The sequence below is a fragment of the Furipterus horrens genome, unplaced genomic scaffold (genome assembly GCF_987537825.1).
Source record: "Furipterus horrens unplaced genomic scaffold, mFurHor1.1.pri manual_scaffold_6, whole genome shotgun sequence".
NCBI lineage: Eukaryota > Metazoa > Chordata > Mammalia > Chiroptera > Furipteridae > Furipterus > Furipterus horrens.
In genome coordinates this window covers 5791719-5807822 of record NW_028327176.1, presented here as the reverse complement: position 1 = coordinate 5807822, position 16104 = coordinate 5791719, and the positions used below count along the sequence as shown (strand labels likewise).

At 39.4% G+C, this 16104-nt stretch overlaps 1 pseudogene; it reads right to left on the bottom strand.

Annotated features, from left to right (window-relative positions):
• Window positions 1-15801: 15801 nt before the first annotated feature.
• On the bottom strand, window positions 15802-15900 carry LOC150005626 (U6 spliceosomal RNA; annotated as a pseudogene).
• Window positions 15901-16104: the final 204 nt, after the last annotated feature.

The window sequence follows — 16104 nt, the reverse complement described above, 5'->3', positions numbered from 1 at the left end:
CCTTTGGTCTCCAGCAATCTGGGGAGCAGTGAGGTGTTTGCTGGAGGAGCTCGCGTATTGTGCAACTCAGGGGACAGTTCCCATCGCAGCCTAGGTAACTGCATCCTCGTAATTTGTATGAAAGAGCAGCCCCGGTTATCTGGTCAGGAAAATAGTGATTGAATAATATTTTGCCTCAGTTCAGCTGCTATCACTCCCGCTGCTCCTAGGGTCTCCAGGGCATTGCGGCGGAAAAGCCGAGACAAGACAGGCGACCCCTTTTGGCCCCCGTTCTGAGGCGCAAATGGGAGGTCTGCAGTGCGGCAGAGAAGCAGAGGTTACCATTTTGTTGAGCGATTTATGGGTAAATACACGCTCCGAGGGCTCATCGGGGCACGAGGCAGCTTCTGCTGGTGCGACAGAGAACTCAGGCACTGAATCAATGGCCTTCTTGCTCCCCTGGATTTCAAACGGTTTTGTAAACTTTGAGTTCTCTCAATTACAACCATTCATTCCATGAATACATAAAACAGCTTCTGCTTTTCTAACGAGAGTCTTATTGAAACATTTCCTCACGGCAGACACTAACTGTCCAAAGTTTTGTTGTTTTTGCACAGATTTAGCGTCTCTCTCCTGTAGTCACAAGGTTGAAATTGTCTCTGCGAAATCCAATTCTTTGACATGTTATTCGCAATGGTGTCCCCTTGGTCATGAGCATACCATAGATTATGTTCTAGGGTATGTTGTAAGATATCACAAGGAAGTCACAAATTCTTAAAACATTTGTGTCCAAAAATACATTCAGTACTGTGTTCGTGAAAATTAAGCAATTTTAATTAAAAAGTCAATTATGGGAACCTAAAGTGAAGACCTCACCTAGAGTAAGGGAGGGCTTCCTGGAGGAAGGGACATTTAAGCTGGCAAATGGAACTGATGTTGGTTTAATAAGGTTAGAATTTGAAATATTTCAGGAGTCCTCTGAAAGGCAAAGATATCTTATCTCTTCCCAAACAATACTTATAGACTTATTTAGAAAAACCCTCCCAGATGCAGAAAACTTTAAGTTATAACCGATAAGCCTACATGTTTTTAAAAATAATGCTTTCACACCAAAGAAATATATTTAAGACCAGTGCCCATATTGGATATATTTGCACAATAAGCATGCCACACTGATTATAAATTTAGACATGCTATCTGACAGGCAATCTATATTATGGACTTTCAATGAAATGTATTTCAAAATCTATCTGTCTCAGAAGGTTGTTAAAACATTATTATTCTATTGGTTGAATGTCAACTCCCGCCTGGTGCTATATTTGGCTTTCAGCGTCTATTATCGAATCTGATTTTATCCTCAGAACAGTTCTCTAAGGCAGGAACCTATTTTACAAGGAAATATGAAGCTGAAAGAAACTCTAAAGCCTGCCCGTTGGCACATATCTGGTAGCAGAAAGGGGAATGGACCTATTTCTGCCTACAAGACTGGGGCGATTTCCCTCTGCTGTGGAAGGCTGCCTCCGCCTCTACTGCGTGCTTCTGGATTGCCGGTACCTGATGTGGAGCAGGGAATTTATCTTTTGAATTCCTGTGAGTTCAAGTACATTTCTCATTTCTTTAAGAGGTATACAAGTATATTTATTGAGAGTGTATCAAGTGTTAGCTGTTCTAAGAACACTGTACTATTTTATTCTCAAGCCCTCTGAGTAAATATGTTACCTCTAGATTAGAAACTAAGAGACATAAAACTGCACGGGGTTAGCAAGAGTGGGAATTGGGGTTTGAACGCCCACAAATTAGACTGGCCTCAACTCCTTAGCTTTTTCATCTGTCCAACAGGTATGATCTCAAATAGACAAACCTATGAAAGTGCCAGTATATTTAGTTAAGATACATTCAAATACAAGTAACTTATAAGTAACAAAAGGTTCAGTTATGTGTTAAAGGGATTTATAATTCATACCGATAAACTTCTAAAATAATAACCCCTCAGATGGGCATTGAGACTTCAGTTAGCATACACTGGAAACTGAATATAGGTGTTATAGCTGAGAAAGGAATCTTTATAAACAACCTCAAGTTTGAGGGCTGGACACCCCAAATGTGGCCGCTGCGGCACTTACCAGCTAAAGCCTTTACCATTGATGACAGCAGTGAAGAGGTCATGCTATGTGGTTTATGGGACAACAACACACTTTTGGAATTGCTAAAAAAAGAGAAAAAAAATAAAAAAGAAAAACTTGTTTGTGTCTCCAGCCCTGAAAAGGAGAAGAGGCCACTGTCGGAAGATGAAAACCTCTTTGTTTTCTACATAACAGATGAACGAAAGAAAACAAAGATGAATGTTGTATGTAGACGCCTTTCTAGCCAAATGGTAGCTGCGAAATCGTGACGTTAAACCACCAAGTTAGAAAAATGTGAAAACGGAGACTAAGAGGAGCTTAACGCTGTACCGAAGACCACGAGGCTCGTTAGATGCACTGACGTCGGTCACCCTACCTCGCCCGGCTGTTTCCGTCACCCCTGAGTACGGTGGCATGAGCGTGGGTGGCCCAGTTGCCAAGAAAAGCTTATTGACTCATATACAGAGAAGCTACAGGACCGGAAGCACACTCTCAGCTCACAGAAGACTCTTCTCACCACGTAATAGTTAACATTCTCTTCTTATTAGTGCAGCTTGCGCAACATGCTATCCATGACAGAGACGCGCACAGCCTGACAAGGGGGCACATCGGCGCACTGAGAGCCTCTGCGTTTAGAGAGGAAGTGGTGGATATAAAAAATAGAGTTCTAAGGCCTGGCTGCTGTGGCTCAGTGGATTGAGCATCAGCCTGCGAGCCAAGTGTCGCTGGTTCGATTCCCAGTCAGGGCACATGACTAAGTTGCACGTCAGGTCCCCAGTTGGGGACGCGAGTGAGAGGCAACCACACAGTGATGTTTCTCTCCCTCTCTTTCTCCTGTCCCCTCTCTCTAAAAATAAATAAATAAATAAACAAACAAATAAATTACTTTTTTAAATTAGAGTTCTACTCATTTGTAGCACTGCGTAATTCATGAAAAAGAAGAAACACTTTGCAGAGGTGGTTGTGGAAAATTAGAATACATTCTGGAGATTCAGTCAAAAGCTTTGGGTTCTTAGGCTGTAGTTGAAGTAAGGTAATGAACAAACACCAGAAGACAGTGAACACGAGCATACAAGCAGCAAGTCACATCTTCATCCTGATGCTGGAGACTGAACGGGACAGGAGAGGTCCTCTGGGATTTGGAAGGCAAAGGAACAAGATTCACTTACAAGAAAATATTTCCCACACGAACAATTACAAATTTATTATTGAGGGAGAAAAACAGTGATATCAGATTTCACTTGTCTTTATGTAGGAGCACCAAAAACAACCTGAAGAAAGAACTTGGATGCAGGCGGTTGTCTCTGGAGGTGACCCCAGAAATAATTGATTGGAGTGAGTGAGACAGGAAAGGAGGACAAGCCCATATAAGGCGGACTACAGAGGTTTCAGCCGTACGCAACTGGAGACCTCTGACCATCGTGGGGAATGCTCCTCAGCACGCGTCGCCGGGAAGGACGCAGCTGCAGGGCCGATTAGTTCAAAGTCGTCCTGGGCAGGCTAATGCCCTACGTGTCCAGGTGCCAATCAAAGAACGCAGAACGCTGGGCCGAGCGGACTTGAGGCTAAGCAGTGGCGGAGCCCTCTGAACCTCCTCTATCGATTGTAATACCGCAACTGTCATCCCAACGCTGGTCTCTTTTACACTCACAGTGAACGAAGTCAAGATGTCCATCAAAATGTAGCGCCGTTATCCGACTAAGCGGATCCCAACGATCTCTCACAGTGAGTGAGGTCTGATGGCCAGCGAGCGCGAAGCCAGGCACCCACATCCTCACCTGCCTGATTACTCAGCGCTCTCTGATTGCGTGTGTCTCCCACTTCCCGTTTCCCTCCACCAGACCAGGGCAGCTATCCATTCTGCGGGCTGAGAGCGATGATGGCCTATTCATGCGTCACCCAAGGCTCATGGGCTCGTTCATTTAGATTGTAGTCCTGTGCAAAACAACGGCATTGATCATTTGGGTTAAAACATTAAAAACACTCTAGCATGTTATTAATGAAGTTTCGAATAATGACAGCGAAAGAAAAGATGAAGTTGATGGCAAATAGATGATGAGTTGGTTTTTGAATACGCTGTTTGTTTAGTAGATAGCAGAATATGAAGTATGCAAGAGTAAAAATATTGCCAAAGCTAGAGATCTAGAATTGAGAATTATCGATGCTAATTGAAGAGACAGAAATCATCTATAGATAGAGAGATGGAACTCTTCCATGGGGGTACACACAGGAGAGTTGGAGAAGACAGGAATAAGGGTAAAGAACTAAAAAAGGAAAGATGCATCTATGTTTTAGGAAGTAGAGAAAAGAAAGCTTTCGTTAAAGCACCAAATGCAATAAAAAAAAGTCCTAAAGGACTTCACATTTAGTGATTTCCCTCTTGATTCCCATTAAAAGCACTCCCACCTGAACTGACCACAAGAAAGAAGAGCTGGAAAGGATTACAATCTGAGAATATTTTGAGAAACTTGATATTGAAACCCACAGTTTTCAGAGTATCTCAGATTATCATAGGTTGATTTTTAATTGAGTGACGTTTTCATTTTGCAGGACTTTTAAGGAGCTGAGCATTTTCTAGTTAGAAAGAAAATATGGAGACAGAAATTAAATCTATTAGAGAAAGGTAATTATTGATATAAAAATTGATGGAAGAGTTAATGGTGTACAAGTAGTCATATCACGTTCTCTTTTCCAAAAGGAGTTGGGATAGAAGTGGCGAAAATGCAGAATACTCTAGGTATGAAGAGAAAGAAAATTGCCAAATTGCAGATCGGATGTTCTTAGTCTTCTGAAGTTACGAGACTAACTGGTATTTCGGTACTTGAGGAATTTAAAATCAATTAGCGAACTGTATAAGGGAGAATATATGAGAGATAGCATGTTAGTAGACCAACGGTTTTTGTGAATCATGTCACAGAAGGCCAGGACCTGAGTGTTGACCCTTGAGCAGCTTCTAGAGGTGACTCGGTGTCCTTGGCTCATGGACTCTTTCATTTGTCTGGGAAGTCAGCCATGTCTAGTGAGTCCTTCTCACAGTCCCACCTCACTGGCTCTCCTCTTCTGCCTCCCTGCTTTGCTTTAAGGACTCTCGTGATTGCACGGGGTGTATAGGGGTGGTTTGTATAGTCCACCTATTTTAAAGTCAGCTGATTAGTAATCTTAATTCCATTAGCAACCTCAACTCCCTGGCCATTCAGACTAATATATTCATAAATTTCAGGGATGAGGACATAAACATCTTTGGAGGGAACATTCTTAACACCTTAGTTAAAATTATTTCTCCTAGACTTTTCGTCCCCGAAGTCTCATTTTTGGCTTTCCAAATAGCTCCACACTGCGTATCAGGAAAAATTAACTGTCTAGACTCCATCTGATGTGATATCAATTTCCTCACCACCCACTACATCTTCATAAACAAGTTGATGCATTGTGTATGTGTGTGTGTTTAATTTTAAAATATAGACTTACAGGAAGTTGCAAAGATAACAGTACAGAGAGATTTGGTGTACTCCTTACCCAGTTACATTTTAAGCTGTTATAATACCATATCAGAACCAGGGAACTGACAATGACATTGGATACAGTTCAAGGTTTTATTGCATGTAGGCTCCCGCAGCCAGCACTACAATGACACAGACTAAAGGACTGCCACAAGGATCTCCCTCGTGTGACCCTTTGAGGGTCACGTTGACCTCCACACACTACCGCTGTCCCTTGGTAACCACTAATCTGTGTTCTGTCTTTATAATTTGATCATCTTGAGAATGCAATGGAATCATTATATGAATAAAATGATAAAATATGTGAATTTTTGATATTAGACTTTTTTTTTTACTCAGTTTTTCTTTGACTCATTCTACTCATTAGGTTTATCAATGGTTCCTTAATTTTGTTTTGTTTCTGCGTAATATTTATGGCATGAATCTAGGGCACTCTGTTGATGGGAAATATAATTATTGTCCAGATATTGCAAGTGCAAATAGAGCTGCCATGAACAATCTTGTATGACCTTCCTAAGAATGTAAGTGTTCATTTTCTCTGGGGACATGTCCAGAAGTGTGATTGCAGGATCACATGATAAGTGTACATTGACACTAAAAAAAAAAAAAACCTGCAAAATAATTTTCAGCACGATTGTATCACTTCACATTGCCAGGAGAAATATATGAGTAATCCAGGTTCTCCACATTCTCACCAACATTTGGATCTTGTTAGTTGCTTGTTTGTATCTGTTCATGTTGTGCTTTTGTCTTAGCTGATCGAATGAGTGGGAGTGGTAGCTCTTCACAGTCCATGTTGGCCTAGTGGTGGGCAGATGCTGAACATGTTTTCACACGCTCATTTCTCATATGCATACTCTCTTTAGTGAAATACATACCCGTGTAGGTGACCCATTCTCTAATTGGACAGGTTTTGGCTTTTGATTTCTTTTGTTTGTTTGTTTGTTTGTTTTTGTTTTACTTGTGAGTTTTAAGAGATCATTATGAATTCCAGATATGGGTCCTTTTACAGACATGTGGTTTTTAAATATTTTCTTAAAGTCTGTGGCTTGTCTTTTTATTCTCCTACTATAATTTTTTCACTGAACAAAAATTCTTATTTTAACATAGTACAATTTATTAATGTTAACAATTTTGGTTGCATGGATCATTATTTCGGTGTCAGGTCTGAAGCTGTTCTTTGAGCCCAAGTTCTGCAAAATTTTATCCTATGTTTTTGTCCAGCAGGTTTTAGTTTATATCTTCCATTGACATCTATGACCCATTTTGAAATAATTTTTGCATAACATTCAACGATTAGGTCGATATTTCTTCTTTTTGCCTAGGGGTATCCAGTTATTCAAGGACTATTTGTTGTAAAGGGTATCCCTCTTCCATTGAATTGCTTTTGTGTCTTTGTCAAAAAAGAAAAAAAAAAAAGTTGGTCCAATTTGTACAGGGTTATTTTCAGGTGCTTGTCTGTTCAATGGGTCTGTGGCTATCTCTCTACTGATACTGCACAGTCTTGATTACTGTGCGTACACAGTATGTCCTGAAATCAGATCGAGTGATTCCTTCGTATATTCTCCTTTGTAATGGGTTTTTTTTAATAGGTGGTGGTGTCTATTTTTATCCCCATATTCGTATTAGAAAAGACTTGTTTATATATATTAAAAAACTTACCGAGATTTAGATTATAATTGTATTAGACTTAAAGATCAAGCTGGAGATTTAAACACTTTTTCAGTACATTTTCTTTCTTTTGTTCAGTTGAGTAATTTGTATTGCTCCATCTTCGAGTGCGCTGAGTCTTTCCTCTTCCCCCTCATTTTTTCATTGATCGCTTTATTTTTCATATTGCACTTTTTAGTTCTAAAATTTTCACTTGGTAATTCTTTACATCTTCTGTTTCTTTGCTGAGACTTCCTAGTCCTTGGTGAAGATTTCTACTTTTTGTGATTTTTTTTTCAAGTGTGTTCGTAATTGCTCATGGAAGTGTTTTTATGATGTCTGTTTTAAAACCCATGACTGATATTTGTATTATCTCTGTCATCTTTTATTGTCTTTCTCACTCAAGTTGATATTTTCCTGGTTCTTACCATGACAAGTGATTTCTATGGAAACCTTGGTGTTTTAGAGGTCATGGGCTGAGTCTCCCAATCTTACTTAAGTCCTCTATGTTAACCTACCTTCTCTGATGTAACCCCATCAAGGGAAAATAGGGCATTGCCTCTTTATTGCTGTGTAGAGCAGAAGACCACGTTCCCATTGAGTATCCAGGGGGGGAAGGGGTATTCTTTGTTATGCTCTGTTGGGGTTGGAGTCACAGATGCTTACTGGGTGCATATTGAACCCTTATGGCTGGGAGGGACAGGAGTCCTTTATTACCATTTCACCCATGGCCTCTATTGATACTAAGGGTGGCTGGCCTGGTTCTCTCTGGGTGCAATTGAATATCCTGACTCTCCATTCAGTCTCCTCTTGCACCATTACAGGTAAAAGATGGATGAATGTCTCTTCCAGGTGGAGGCAGGAATTCAGGATCCCATGTGTTCTCCATTGATACAGTGAGGGTGTCACTCTTTGCTGCCCAGCAGGGATAAAAATCTTGACTTCCTCTTTAGCCTTTATGCTTTGCCATAAAGTAAATTTTAATACACTTCAAAATAGTCAAATCTTAAACTTTCTAGACAGCCTTAATTTAATATATGAATTGATCTATCAAAATTCACTTCTTAATGTTGTGGTTTATTTGTGCATCTCAAACTAGAGCTCCTGTCCTTGTTGTTCAGAATTCAGTTAGGAAGCTCTGGTTCTGACCTTTAACGAGCTTCCAGAGATGTATGAAAACATAAAGTCATCAATAAGCTATTAGCTTTGCCTGCCTCCACCAGTGAGAAATGTCAGTTTGTTTCAACATGCCATCCTGTTATCATGCCTTCAATAGTTAATAAGACTGATTGATAGTCCCTTGTGCTTCTAAGTTATTTATCCCACATCTGCTACCTCGGTCTAGCTGCTCATCAGCTCCACTCTGACTCTCTGGTCTCCGGGTTTCTCGCCACAGTCCAGAAGCCCCTAACGATGAATTCCCACTGAACTGTTTTGAGTGGCCCACGGCACCCGGTGTCATCAGCTGTATTTCCTGATGTCCTTTTGCTCAGAAGCTCCCCGGCCTCAAATAATTTCTTTCTTCTGGTGTATTCATTGTTATTCAATACACATGTGGGGCCATTTTTTGAATTTCAGACAGCAGTTATATATGATGTACTGTCCTCTTGCTTGGAAACCACAATCATTCTAAGTAAGCATCTTTCAGCCCTTGATAACTGATCTCAAGGGATTCGGTTTTCTGAGAAATCTTCCATGACACCATCCCACATTCTTCCTAAATTCTCTTAAGATCAGTATTAACTCTGAACACAGCAAATGTTAAACACTTTGCTAATTTTCTTTTTTAAAATGAACTATTTTTAGAATAGCTTTGGATATAAAATATAAAGGTAGTAGAGTCCCCATACATCCACACTCAGTTTTTGGTATTATTAACTTTGTATGATAATATAGGATGATACTTACAATTATTGATATGATTTTATTAACTGCAGTCCATTTATTCAAATATCTTTATTTTTTTGTTCCAGGAATCTATCTAGGATACTGCATTACATTTAACTGTCTTGTCTCTGTAGGCTCCTCTTGGCTGGGACAGTTTCTCAGGTGCTTATTGTGTTCATGATCTTGAGAATTTTGAAGAGTACTGCTCAGGAATTTTATGGAATGCCCCTCCATTTGGATTTATCTCATTTTTCTCTCCTGATTAGAATTACCACATTGTTCTCTAGACTTATTGTAACAAGTTATACCCTTACGGGCCTATATGAGAATTTCTGTCTTTCTACTTCCTACCCAACTGTTGATATTGTCAAACTATAAAAATATAAATATTATGAGTCCTAAAATGTTTCTTATTGTGCTTTTAGTTTCTGTTTACTTGATTACAAGAGAGGTTGTGCCCCTTTCATATTATTTAGTGGCCATTTGGAGTTGTATTTCTCTTAAACCACTGCTCATACAATTTGTCCCTTTATTTTATTGGCAAGACTTTTACATGTAGACCGACATTCAGTGAGGCATCACTATCCCCATTGTGCTCCAGAAAAATCTGATACAAAAGGAAGCAAAGGATTGTGCCATGTTGCCGTCATGCTAGTGATGAAGTTTTGTTTGTTTTTCTGATCCTGGCCTTCTTCCTTTGGACATTGGGATCTGGATGATTTTCTTCTTCAGAGGAGCTAGAAAAGAATCCAACATTACAGCTCGTGGTTGCCTAATGCGCGTCTTAACTGGGTTGAGAAAACAGAGCAGATGCAGCTTGGCTGGGACGGTTGCTGTGGGCCACGGGAGCAGAGTGTGGCTGGGTGCTGCTGAGACGGCCCAGCCTGGGGAAGCGCTCCATCAGGCTGAACCAATCGTTCATGTTCTGCACCAGGCTCAGCAGTCGTGCTTTTCTGTTGTCTGACGTTCCTGAGGATTTGAAGTCACTCTCGAGTGTCCTAATTGTCCCTGTAAGTCTCTCATCCTCTCACCTCCGCCTGGCTGACTACACAAACAAAACCTGGGTTTGTGTCTTATCATAAGCAATAGATTTAGAAAGTACGTTTGATCTAGCTAAAATGTCTCCCTCCCTCTAGAATGGGCTGTGCCCTTTAATTAAGATGTAAATATGTATATACACATATCTATAACGGTTCCTATATGTTACCCTCTGTATCTATACTAAGGTAATATGAGTTCATGTTCAGGTTGAACTCTAATCATTATCACAGGGACCATTCTGTCTCTCCCACTTGTTTAGCTGTTTCTGCTGTTTTTTTCTGTTTCAATAGGGAGAAGCTGTGTCCCTCAATACACTAGTGAATTACAATTGCAATGATTCGGTTCACATAAACGTGCACAGCATTCCCAAAATTACTGACAGATACCCCGGTGGGACCCAGGTTAGCCAAAGTACTGTGTGCTGGCTCCGTGCCTTTGGCTCTTAGTCTGGCACGTGCCTCATTTCCCGAGTTATGTACGCCAGCTCCTTTCATCCCAGCTCCTTCAAAAAGGCTGGTTCCTACGTTTGCAAAAGAGATTCCTTAGTCCCATTCGACATTCCCTCTGGGGTCCACTGATATATAAAATGACTTCCATTTACATTGCATAGATCAAGTCCCCATTTTGAGCTATAACATTCTGTGGGTTTTGACAGATGCTTAGTGTCATGTACGCAAAATCGTTCACCATCCTAAAGAACCTCCTATGTTTCCTGTTTTCAACGATCCCAACAAAAACTCACATCCTAGTCCCCTGGCAACCACTCAATTATTAATTGTCTTATGATTTGGCTTTGCAAGAATATTGTATAGTAGGAATCATAAAGGATGTTATATTTCCATATTGGCTTCTTTTTTTACTTACCGGTATGCACTTAAATTTATTTAAGTCTTCTCATGACTTGATAGCCGTTCCTTTTCATCCTGAATGGTATCCCACTGCACAGATGCACCACAGTTTATCCATTCCCCTAGTGAGGTACATCTCAGTTGATTCCAGTTTGGGACAATTATGAATAAAACTATTACATACTTTTGATGCAGATTTTGTGTATGTGAATATGCTTCTTTAAATTACCATATTTTTTACATTATAAGGCACACCTGACCATAAGACGCATCTAGCTTTAGAGAAGGAAGACAAGAAAAAAAAATATTCTGAACCAAATGGTGTACTAAAATATTTAATAAAATAGAACAGAGTAATATTTCAACCATGTAAAGTGAACAGCAGTCAACAGCAATACGGAGAACCGTCATCATGGTCATTAACAAATGAGGAGAGACTTTAAGGTTCAAGTACTCTTCTAATTTTCTGGGAACCCCAGGTCAGGTAATACACATCATGATCTGTGATGCAATATTTGCTCCATAAGATGCACAGACATTTTCCCCTACATTTTTAGGGGGGAAAAGTGCATTTTATGGAGCGAAAAATATGGTAATTGTTTTAAAACACTCAAGGACGTGATTGCTAAATGATATGGTAAGACTGTGTTTACCTTTATAAGAAACTACTAAATTACATCCCAAAGGGGCTGTACCATTTTTCACTCCCACCATCAGTGAGTAATAGTTATTGTTGTTCTACATCCTGGCCAACGTTCGGTGGTGTAATTTTGGGAGAGTTTAGCCAATTTAATGGATGTATTGTGGTACCCATTTTGTGTGTTTTTTTTAAATATATTTTCTATTGTTAGCTTTTATTATTATTATTTTTTTTTTTTAGATTTTATTTATTTTCAGAGCAAGGGGAAGGGAGGGAGAAAGAGAGGGAAACATCACTGTGTGGCTGCCTCTCATGCACGCCCAACTGGGGACCTGGCCCGCAACCCAGGCATGTGCCCTGACTGGGAATCGAACCAGCAACACTAGGTTCGCAGGCCAACACTCAATCCACTGAGCCACAGCAACCAGGGCTGGTATTTTAATTGACATTTCTTTTAGGACAAATGATGTTGCTCTTTGCTTTCTGTGTGTCTTTGAGGAGGGGTCTGTCAGTTTTTCAACCTTTTCTTGTGCAGTTGTTTGTTTTGATATTGCTGAGTTCTAGGTGTTCTTTGTATATTTGGGCTACAAGTCCTTTATAAAATATGTGTTTGGAAGATATTTTCTCATAGTTCTGGAGCTGTCCTTTCATTCTCTTAACAGTGTCCTCTCTCCGCACTCTCTTCCGTGAACCACAATGGAGACCTTTTAGGATCTTCACTGTGAGACCACGGTAAGGTTCCTGGGGATAAAGCTCATGCGAGTGGGCTCCCCCAAGGCTGAGATGCCACAATATTTTTTTATTGCTGCTACCCAGTTCACCTTCTGCTTCCAGCAACTCATTCCCATTCCCATGTTATGGTTCCTACTCCTTTATAACCGCTCAGCTCTGACTCTCTTGATGAACCTGTTCCTCCAGATTTCCAGGAGACGGTTTGTCCTGTAACCTCTACCCTCCGAGTAGTCTATAAAATCTCTTGATTTGCTGTTTGTTTGGCTTTCTCACGTAAGGATGAACGAAAGTGATAGCTTTCAAAGACTTCACATTATTGGAACTGAAACCAGAAGTTTAATGTATTTTTTTTATAAATAGACTACAGCTTGCGTTGTTGTTTTATTTACTCTATATTTCCATTTATGTTAGTTATTGCCTTTTCTGCATCTTGATTCTTTGTTTGTTTGGTCAAATTATGATTAGTTCACATTTTCCATCACCAGGTTGGAAAATTTAGTGTGCTTCTATATTCCATTAATTGTTAACTTCCGTAACCTAGAATTCATGCATCCATTCGAAGAATTTGTATCGATTTCCTACTATTTATTGTTTCTTATTGGCATTAAATAAAACAACAAACAAAATAGATAAGTCCTTGCAAAATGGGAGTTTATATTCTAGTTACTCCAGTGCATAAAAAAGACAATAAAAATGAAGAAAATAAATACACAATAATGTCAAGTAATAAGTGTTATGAAGAGAAAAATAAATCAAGCATTAGTTGAAAATTGATAAGACTCTCCCATTATGATGTTTAAGAAAATTCTTTCTAAGGAGGATACATATTTCTGATAATAATAAAACACATTTTTTGTTTAATTCAAATACAAAATACTAAATATTTTTTCTATAAATATGCTCTGCTACCATCACTTCCCATCATTCCCACAATGAGACCCTAAAAATAATTTTTTCCTATTTCCCCTTCAGTATCCATGTGTATTTACTTACATAGATTATCTTTTTTATTTAATCTATTAATATTTCCTTACAAAATCTTATCTAGATATTATTCTTTATAGTATATTGACTATGTATTTTATATTTACTTAAATATACACATTTCCTTATATCTTTATCTTCATGTAAATTATGCACTGCTATATAGAGCTTATGCATTTTATTACTCTTAAATTTCTCTTGAACTTACCCCACAAGTTTAGCTTTTGTTGTAGCAGGCAGCTGAACCTCCATTTGCTCCGTTCCAGTTTTGGTGACTTAGATGGGACAGCATGTACTGATGGCAATGTGGTTCAGGTCAGGTGTGCTGAGGTCCTCATTTAATACAACTCTATTATTTTTAAGTTTGAATTAGAGATAAAATAGTGTACATGTAACAAACATTTCTAACGTCATCCGCAATGAGTTAATAATGACTTTGGTTTTTGTTGTTCTCTGCCCAAACTGAGAGAGTCCTTCACCAGGTCAAGTAGTACAATTATGAAGTTTACAGACCCTGGCTTTGGAAGTGATCAGAGTAAATAGCCACTGAGGACCAGAAGTCCCATTGCCACATGCTTTCCTGCTTAGCTCCGGCACTTACAAGGCCTGCCGGTGGGCACACAATCCAGGCTGTGTACCGTGTTAGAGAGTTTCGCAAGCAAGGATACGAGGAGCTCAGCCACCCAGCACTCCCAGGCATGGTGCAGTAGATCAGGAAACTGCATTACCAACATCTGCCTCGTTAGACCCCCTGTGAGGCAGCAGTCCCAGATAACAGCCCCTAGCATTTTCTGTAGCCCTCAACTCAGGTCCTGCCTCCCAGGTGCCCAAGGGATGACTAAGGCGGACTGCAGCCTCCGCTGCACCAAACTGTGCCTACCTGCTGGTAGGGCCATCCCATAAGGAGCAGTAGAGAGCAACCCAGCCTTCTGCCCAAAGACCGGGCTTGTGCGTGGACCTCCGGGTTGACGTGTCAGCTGGTGATAGGTAGGAAACAGCCACACCTTGGGGGGTTTCTGGGCAGGGTGCTAAGAGCCAGGGTCGTTGGAAACATCCCAGTGCTTTTGGTGGCTAGCCTGCCCATTGGCGACTGAGGACTCTCGCCAACTTTGTTTTTAAACTACGCCTGGGAACAGCACCAGATTAAGAACCAGGCCATCCTTTTAAAACAAGTGCTTCGTCCGTGACTGATATTAACAAAGCAAATTTGGTAATTTATTTTGTCAATCAGATGTAGAGCCACCATGCTGAAAAAGGCCCTTACAAAGGTGGCCTAGATTAAGAGAGGGAACAGGATTTGGCCTCCGTGACTCATGGTACGTTTTTTGTTGAATGATAGGAACCAGCCTAGGAATAACACGTATAACAATTAAAATTGTATTATACTGTATTAAAGGAAGCTCCCAGTGTACTCTCCCCAGTTCCTCGGGAGGTACAAATCAGCTCCGACAACTTTAAATGAAATGCATTCTAGGCCCTGTGCGAGGTGTCTTTAATAATGTATGCCATTCCATCCTCGGATCGAGTTGGTGAGGTAAGCATGCTCCATAAAACTGTGGAAACTAAGAATAAGGATTAGCATTTTAAAATTACCTTCTTTTACAGGAGCAGGAAACGATTTTTCTTTTCAAACTACACTATGATGGCTCATTAACTCTCTATAGTTTACAACTTTTTGGGAGTATTTTTGTATTTGCATATGCAGCTAAAAATACTTCAGTTTATATATAATGATTGCTTACTTTGTTTAGGAGTTGAAAAGAGAGACAAAACACATTTTCTGTGTTTTATTTAATAAATTTTCAGAATCTAGAGAAAAGGTAATTAAGTATATATATATATATATATATATATATATATATATATATGAATCAAATCAAGCAAACAAAACATTTATCTAAAACACAGTGTGAGAGACATATATGTATTCACATTGGCACAATAAAGGAGCAGCAGCAAGAATCCTAAATTACACCAGATAAAAATCAACTATTTTTGTATCTGTATTCGGCTTGCATTTTTATAATCAGATTCCTGGGTGTCTATAATAAAAAAAGAAATAAGTTATCTTTGCTTTTAGTAAAATTACTATTAGGCTTTGAAAATGGCTGAGTAAGAGCTATTATTTATATACCTACAATATAATATCTAAGTCAAATTGAAATAAAAAAAAGAAGTCAGCTATTCTTTTCCTCTCACAAAGTGAAAATTATGCTAACAGAAAGCCCTTAGTTAAATGTATAGATAAGAACATTATAACAGTGATATCACAGTATTCGACCAATTTTCTCTTTATGATACTATAATGCATTTTAGAAATTGAACCACAAAAGCTTTTCAGCTTTATTTTGTTGGAATTTTCTGCAAGTGAAAGAACTTTCATATGTTATTATGTATGGATATATCTTAGTTATTTCTTTTTTATGGAACATTTCACAAATGTGCGTGTCATCTTTGCGCAGGGGCTGTCTAACCTCTGTGTACTTGCACTTGTAGCAGATGTGCTGCTGAAGCAAGCAGGGATATATATTCAATCTAACGAAGGAATGGTCTGATGGAGAATAAACCTAAACCTACAGATTCCTTGGCCTTAAAAGGGCTATCAGGAGCGGCCATCAAAACCAGTATATAGTTGCGATCTTATAGTCAACTTTTTCCATGGTATTGAAGAGGTGTTATTGACCTAACTATAACTTTCACAATAGAAATCATTACTCTTT